The 8,220-nt window shown below is 35.0% G+C and overlaps 1 long non-coding RNA gene across 1 annotated transcript; it reads left to right on the top strand.

Moving 5' to 3' along the window:
- Window positions 1-4,112: 4,112 nt before the first annotated feature.
- Window positions 4,113-5,632, top strand: LOC130462848 (uncharacterized). The gene is made up of 3 exons (XR_008923673.1): window positions 4,113-4,250; window positions 4,351-4,426; window positions 5,105-5,632. It is a non-coding gene; the product is annotated as an uncharacterized lncRNA (long non-coding RNA).
- Window positions 5,633-8,220: the final 2,588 nt, after the last annotated feature.

The following is an 8,220-nucleotide window of genomic DNA, read 5'->3' as shown; positions in this document are numbered from 1 at the left end:
GATTCAGATTTACCTAGTTAGGTTTAGGCAAGAGCTCCCAATTGCTTTTTTTGAATTTAGGAATTTTGTATGTGTTTTTGAGGATTTTTTGAGTTGTATTTTGAGGCGTAATGTCGAAATTACGACGTTGTATTGTTTTTCTCCTTCCCATTATGCTGGAAATGAGGGGTATTTATAGAAGGAATTGGTGCAAGGCACCAGCACACGTCAGCGCAGGGCGCTGGACCAGCGCTGGGCGCTGGTGACGTGGCTTGAATGCCGCCAAAGCAAGGACGGGGAATCATCCTTGTTTCGTCTTGTAGTGTTGTACCTGTTGTACGAATAGTACTAGGTTTGGCGTTTTGTATTTGCTTGGAGTTTAAGGCATCGTTTAGCGTCTAAAAACAAGCCTTTCTCGGGTTTTTGAATTCCGGTTTTACGGGACATGGCCCGACATGCTCGGTTTTGTGGGTCGGCGCCCGAATTTGACTTGCCTTATATGATTTTGGGTGGAAAAGTCCTAGTAAAACCAATGTGATGGTCTACTAGATGAGTTTGTACTTAGATTTTGAAATTGGATTTGGAAAGTTGTATTTTGTACTGAGAACCGAAAGGGGAACGGTCTCGGGGGTTGGATTTTGGATCTTGAATTTTGGAAGTATTCTTAGTAATTGGGATTTCCGCCTGGAGTTACTCCAATCACCTAACAAGGATAATGGTATCGTCATCATCCCAAAGGGGAGACACAAATTAGGTGTCTACAGCGACAAGGAAGTGGGTGCGCGCAGAGCTGGGCAAAGCCCTCGGGCGAGCTCGCGGCACACCACACGCCAAGGCCACACTACAGGAAAATGATACTTATGTAGGCGGAATAATTGTGACGGTGTCACAAAGGGTCGCAAGGCTTTTGGGGGTGCGAATACTACTTTGCAAATTGCGGCGGTTTAGAGGGTCGCAATATATTACGACACACTAAAGCGTCGCTATTTACCAAAAAAGACACGTGAAACCCACGGGTTAATATTTCGCCAAAAGACATCCCGCCTGCTCCCAAACCCTGCTCCCACGATTTTCTCCCTCAAACAACCGACTCAACCCTCACTCTCAACAATCAACTACTCTCTCTCTTCCTCTCTCCTCTAGATTGATTTCACTCATCGATCTTTCAAACCCTAATTCCTGAATTCATTCCGTTTCTTGTTATTGGCTTTAATTTTGTGTTGATTTTCGTTAATTTTCTTAATATTTTTGATTCAGTTGATCTGAAAGTCTCGGACTTTTTGTTTTTTAGGTTTTAATTAGGCACAATGTCGGGTGTATCGCCGACCAGCCACAGACCACCACCGCCAACTAGTCATAGACTCACCACAACAACGGCCGACTAGTACGAAGAGAAGTTCCGGAAACTCGCCGCCTTACGCGTCGACGCTCACGACGAAGAAGTTCGCCGTTCAACCTTAGGGGTATATACATTTCTTCCAAATTGAATTTTAATTTCTTATCCATGTTTGATTATCTCTGTGCTTTAAATCTTTAATTTCTTGTTAATTAATGAATTTCGTGTTTATAAATCATGATTTGGTGATACTGTATGTCTATATTAGCTTGACATTTCTTGTCTCGCACCAAATTATGATTAAACTTCATTTGATACAGAGTAATTATGCAAGTGGTTTATGTTGAAGATAATGCTAAGTCATACTTTGTGTGGATGAGTTTGAGATTGAGTTGTACATATACTCGATGAAGTGCTAAATCTGACATAAAAGCATTGGCATATTGAGTTGTCTGAAATATTTACCTGTAGAAATGAAAATAAGCTCATGCCACAGGCAACCCAATCAAATAGGATATGACCCATGTATAATGAAGTCTTCTTGCAAGATTATCTAACATTATTTTTACCAATTGCCTTTGACAATAACCAATTGCAGAAATCAAACAGCTTCAGATTCCACTTAGAAAAATAGGTATTTGCTTGTTTATAGGAACTACTCTAGCACGTTGCAAATTCTATTTGGCCTTCTCTTATTCTGACTAGTATAGCTGGAAGATGTAGCTCGGGAGTGTGCAATAAAAGTAGCTCCAATAAATAAAAATACAAGCAGAAGATCAAAGATAAGATCTTGAAAAGCAAGTAAAAAACCATAAGATTGAGATCCAAAGGAAGGAGTGTTTTATTGGCTAGGTATAAGGCTAATTTTCTTTTTGTGTACTGTAAAAATCATAGTATTTGTGGCATTTTATAAGGTTAGTTTTGTTCTTTTGTGGAACACTTCTTTACATCCTTAAATTCCTAGGTCTATTAGTACTTTCCAGTCCTACATCAGATTTTCTAGAGCTTATCTTTTCCTTATTGAGTTTAGGTTTCATGTTACTTCATTTTTCTACAACTTTTTTTGTTCTAAAATAATAATTTCTCAGTTTTCAACATTTAAATCGGCTAACCCTAGTTCTGAACGCAGTCTTCTGATGCCTTCAATTTTTCGGTGATTCAATCTATTTTCTTTATCAATTTCTCTCATCTTCAATTTCAATTTTCTGTATTTTCTTGTTGTAGTTTAAGTTATTTTTTCATGTCATGCTTTCTTAGTCATTTTTAGTACTTCAATTAACATGGAGGTTGTGTCCCTTGCTTCTTTTAGGATTGGGTTATTGGATTGATATCTTTCTTTTGTGATTAAGGAAACTAAGTTGGGGAGGCAGGCTCGGTAATTTAAGCACAAAGGATTTCCAATCGACTACAGTCAAATTTGTTTAGGTAAAACCAATTTATAATAACTTAAGTTGATACTAGCTTAATTGAATATTATTAGTAGGTGATGGATTATTCATTGGATCAACAACCTGATTATATTGTTATCAAAAGTTGTGATTTATGATGCTTTAATGTCATATAATTGAATGAGATTAGCCCAGAATTTTGAGTTATTTGATATTTTATGCATTCCTTGTTGGATTAGGTATCATTTTGTATAAATTGAGGGTTTTTGCTAACAATTGCATAGTATTGGCTAAATGGGCGTAAATTTAAGAATTCTTGCACCCAAATACCCTGTTGGTCTTTGTAGACATTCCCAAGCCCCGTAGAGATATCATTTGCAAAGAGAGGCATCCACAAAAATTTTCAAGGACAAAGAGGGGGTGTGTGTTTGTACTTTGTAGCATGAGTCCAGATGGCACTCTTACCATTTCATCTGTTGTTGCATTAACTTATGATTTAGAGCTTTGACTTGATTTGCAAACTACTTCAAAAAGAAAAGACTTATCTTTAATCTGCATGAGAGAAAATTTGTGCTTCTGTAGACAGTACGGGTAACTTTTCTGTTCTTTTCATTAGCTAAATTTCCAATTATGTGCACTAAGCTTTGAAAATCGAGTAAAGATTCTTGTTTTCTTCATAACTTCTGTGTGGCCTTGTGTTTAAGGTATAAGCCAAGAAATACAGGGTCATGCACTCAAGCAGAAGCAACCGAACTATTAAGCTTCTGATATTTTGTTAAAATTTTGAAGCTTTATAGTTTAATGAAGCTGTCGGAATATCTTATGTTGGTTATTTTTTAAGAATTAGTTTTTTAGGGCTAATTGCAGTATATTATTGATGGAAAGGTAAAACCTTGGAATTCATTGATCCTTGGATTGCTTCTGTTAGTATCTCACATTTGTTATTACTTAATGATGAATAATTGATACCAGATCCTAAAATGGCAGGGGAAATGTGAGCATTTAGTTCAATCTGACATCTTCTTTTTATAGTCTCACCTGATGGAGATTACTGATTTTCTAAATGATTATTTTCTATATTGGTACTATTGTAAATCTGACATCTCGTCCTCTGGATAACAGTAACACTATTTGATTATTATAATTTGTCCTTCAGCCTTGAGATTTCTTAACTTTTCACAAATCTTTCCCAAAACTTGGTGTCTAACAGATTTTCCTGTCATTTTGGCCTCATATCTACAAAATTGTCATTTTAGATTTTCTAGTGCAGCTAGGTCCAAATATCAAGTTATGAAAGCCAAATCATCAAACACATAATATTTGGACAAAACTGCCACATCTTGAATTTTATTATCTAAAAATAACCTGATAGAGTTTCTGATAATGTAGGGACCTGAAATTCGTACTGGATTTCTGAAGGATGGGAAGCCCGTTCTACTGACAGAGGGACATGAAATTCCCATTTCCACTAACTACACCATCAAGGGAGACACAAAGACGATTTGTATGAGCTATAAGAAGTTGGCTAGTAGTTAGGATCAAGCCTGGTTAGGATTACTGTTAATTTTCCCTTGATTTTAAAATATGTTCATCATGCTTTATATATATATTTGACATTAATTTTTCTTTGCATCTTGATGATTCAAGTGGTAATAGCAAAATGTAGATCAAGATATGAACGAGTTATCTTGAAACTAAGCTAGCATAAAGATGGGTTTACTTGGTAATTATTTTGTTCGTAGTCAGAGAGTTGTTTTTATTTAGTTTTGGACTATCTTGTAGAAAAAATGATACTAGTTAGAAAGTTATTTTTGTTTAAAAATATCACTTTATTTCAGTTTGACTAGACTCTGCGAATAATTTAATGTATAGATGATTGTTATCACTTTTACTAAATTAACTACGTTACCGCTAAGTATATATGAATCAAAGCATGACGTTATATATATGTTATTTTAAGATAATGTACAAGTTAATACTTGTATTTGATTATGATCATTTATGTTCAATATATATTTTTGTAGATAATTCATGATTTTAGATTAATTGACACTAGTAGAAAAAAGCTCAAGTACTTTGAGCCAAGTGCTTGGGTTCTAAAGAAACCCCAAGCACTTGAAATATTACAAAGTGCTTCACCCTCAAGTGATGGGGGCATAATCACCAACACTTTGTAATATTTCAAGTGCTTGGGGTTTCTCTAGAACCCAAGCACTAAACCCCAAGCACTTGGCTCAAAGTCCTTGAGCTTTTTCTACTAGTGTCAATTAATCTATATATATATGATGGAAATTGTGACGCTCTATCTATAGATCACTACTCGCCAACTATCCTTTTATCGCCTGTTTTCTCTCCTATGGAATGTATAACTCTCTTGATAATCATTTTCTTAAAACTACAGGCTCAGGATATTACTGATTTAGGCGCTCTGAATCAAGCAGCAAAGATCTTTATTCCAGGTATGGTTCCCCTCCTTTCTTTTCAAAACAGAATGGGGAATAACTAATAAGGTAACCAAATCATTTTGTTAATACATGTCAGACATGCAGTTGTTGCTTGATGTTGTTTTGCTGGTTCACAACTTCCTGATTTGTTTGATGACTTGTTTTAGATTGTTCTTTAGCTTTTGTCTGGGTTGTTAACAAACTATAGTATCTGTTAGTTAATTTATGATGCTCCTTCTGTAACGCGTAAAGAAAACACAATGTTAAATGTCAATCCAAGACAGCAGCGACTCCGACTTACTCTCCTGATAAAACCTCATTCGAACTCTAACCATGAGTGAGAGATAAGTCTGAAATCAACTACTATAAAAAGTTTTAGTTGCGCATAGAAATTGCTCATAGTATAAGCTTGTTTTCTGTTTGATTGACTTCTATAGTCTGTTTCGTTTTTGGTCTGTTCACTCATAGTACTCGTTTTTGGTCTCTTTTTGGTATGCATGTTCACTTATTTTTGGTCTGTTCAAAGTGTTGTGGAGGATATTTGAGAAGCTTTTCACAGATTTCCGTGACTGTTTGAAAAATTTCGAGTACTATGACCTGTAGGCGAGCGCTAAGTCCAGATTTCAGCCAGTAGGAAGTGCCTTATTAAACAAAATAGTATATAGAGAAAGTCCTTCAACATAGCTTAAATTGACCCTTCAGAGACAGAGACTTCCCAATATCTCAATGAATAGGGCACAGCTTAACCAATTCCAATTAGCCAACTTTCAAGGACTTACAGAACCACTTGCAAACTTCAGTCTAGAAGGAAAACATATCGTCCTCAAAACTTCAAACATATAAGTAGCTTTTGCTGAACATTACTGTTACCATCTCTTGCATTCTAAATAAGAGACCACTTGAGAATGCTAATCACATTCTTATCTCCACATTCTTTTAAAATTTCTCCTTTTTACTTTCTTTTCTAGTTTTAAATAATGCAAATAGACACTTCTCATAAACTTATCTAAGCCTGTGTAGAGTGAGGGCACACTGCAAACGGAACTTCCCTCTCGAATTTAAAAGCTTACACTTCATGTAAAAAGACTACAACTGTTTTGTACTTCTAAACAAAATGTATCATGTGAAGCTTTTTGCTTCAAATTTACATGTGAACATATGATACAAAGTATAAGCTCATATAATTATTACATTAAACATTCGCCAATCGCCACACCTTCAATTTTTCCAAATCCAAATGAAGGTAGAATTTTCATTTAAATTAAATGAAAAACTGAAAAAGTAAGCTTCAACTTCAGTATTTTAACATTGCATCAATAGCGATACAACTCATACAATTACAATTACCATCTAAGCATAGTTAGGCATGCGCATCATCAACATATCTGTACATCTAGTGTTAGGATATATGCAAATCACATATACGTAGGAAATTATCCAGATAAACTAACTAGCTATTTTATTCATAGAGAATAGAGTACTCATTAAGCATATTCTATAAACCAAAAGATAATGTAAACCTGGCATTTATAACACAAAACTCAGAAATTAGAGGAGTCAGTCAAAAGAAGCTTAATAATTGGTAGGCAAGTCCTTTTTTGGTAAAGATTTTGATGCTGAGTAATTAGCTGTAGTTTCAGTTTCCACCTCTCTCACTCGAGAAATCTCTAACTCATTATCATCATCCCAATCATGGTCTTCTTTAGGTACTTAGTCTTGATAATCTTGTTTAACGTTGGAATTCTCTTTTCCTTTTCCACAAATCTTATTCTTATCCAACAGTTGTTGAACAATGCCGTTTGACATGAGGTATTCATATTTAGGCATTCCTTTCTATGGGCATGGACTTTACTTTTTCATATGGGCTTATTTGAGCTTTTTGTTTTAGTTCTTCGCCATTTTCAACTAAATTCAGTAAACAGAAACAAATGAGTTAAAAAGATTAGTCGAAGGGATATTAATTAAGAAAGATAACAGAGTTGTAAACAATCATATTGCATGCAACAAAACAGAATATTCAGAATAAGACAATGTCGTGAACTAATAAAGAAAACATATAACAATTGAGCCAGCCTGCAGAAACCTTTTCGAACGGTAAGATGCCAATTTAGATGAAGAAAACTCAGGAAATGACCCTAAATTATAATGATATAAAGACCTGAAAAACGGAGTAGCTAAAAGTCCATATATTGATTATCTAGAGTTTTTAACGTTCTTAATAAAGCTAACAGACCAATTCAAAATCCAGGCATATATGTTACATGGCTGATTAAGAACGCCACTGAAAAGAATTGTAACAGGACTTTTACATTAGAAAAGACGTATTGCTAGTGCTGTTTATAGTCACTTTTATAGCCACCTTTGCATATTCATGTCGCATATTTCACTCGCCCACCCCTTCATTTGATTTTAATTTATCTAAAGTTTAAAATAGTCAATTCCTATTTGCTTCTGTTGTTATCTGCATAGTTCAGTCATATGTTGACTACTAAGTATTGAATAGCCTAGTGAGCTGTAGTAACTAGTGATACTTTAACAAGCATACTGTTCTGCTCAGGCTGGCTTGTTGTTGTGCAGTTTCTTTTTCAGCTTGTTGTTGTGCAGTTCTTTTGTGCAAGCCTTGTGCTGTTCAGTCTAGTTCTGCTGTGTAGCTTGTTTGGCTGGTGTCTTTTTTTTTTTTGCTTTTCAAATGGGCAAGCCTGCTAATTAAAGAAAGTCACAGTTTAAGCGTTTACACAGCAAGTTAATGAACATCAGTTTGGCTGGTGTCTTTGTAGAATGTTTTAGTGTTTTTTGTTTTTGCTTGGGTGCGGGTTGTGCTCACTTAGCTTTTGTTTCTCTTGTTTTTTTGTGTTGGTTGTTGTTTGGGTTTCTACCTTTGGTAATTATTAAGTTCACTAATTTACCAAATATATACATATATATATATATATATATATATATATATACACATATTCATTGCTCATGTCTATATTTCTAATAGTCATTCATTTTTCCCTTGATTAATAGTTGGTATTATTTTGAGAAGACCACTAGTAGTTAGGATCAAGCTGGTTAGGATTACTGTTAATTT

Source organism: Spinacia oleracea, chromosome 6, assembly GCF_020520425.1.
Source record: "Spinacia oleracea cultivar Varoflay chromosome 6, BTI_SOV_V1, whole genome shotgun sequence".
Classification (NCBI taxonomy): Eukaryota; Viridiplantae; Streptophyta; class Magnoliopsida; order Caryophyllales; family Amaranthaceae; genus Spinacia; species Spinacia oleracea.
This window is presented reverse-complemented; position numbering and strand designations above follow the sequence as displayed.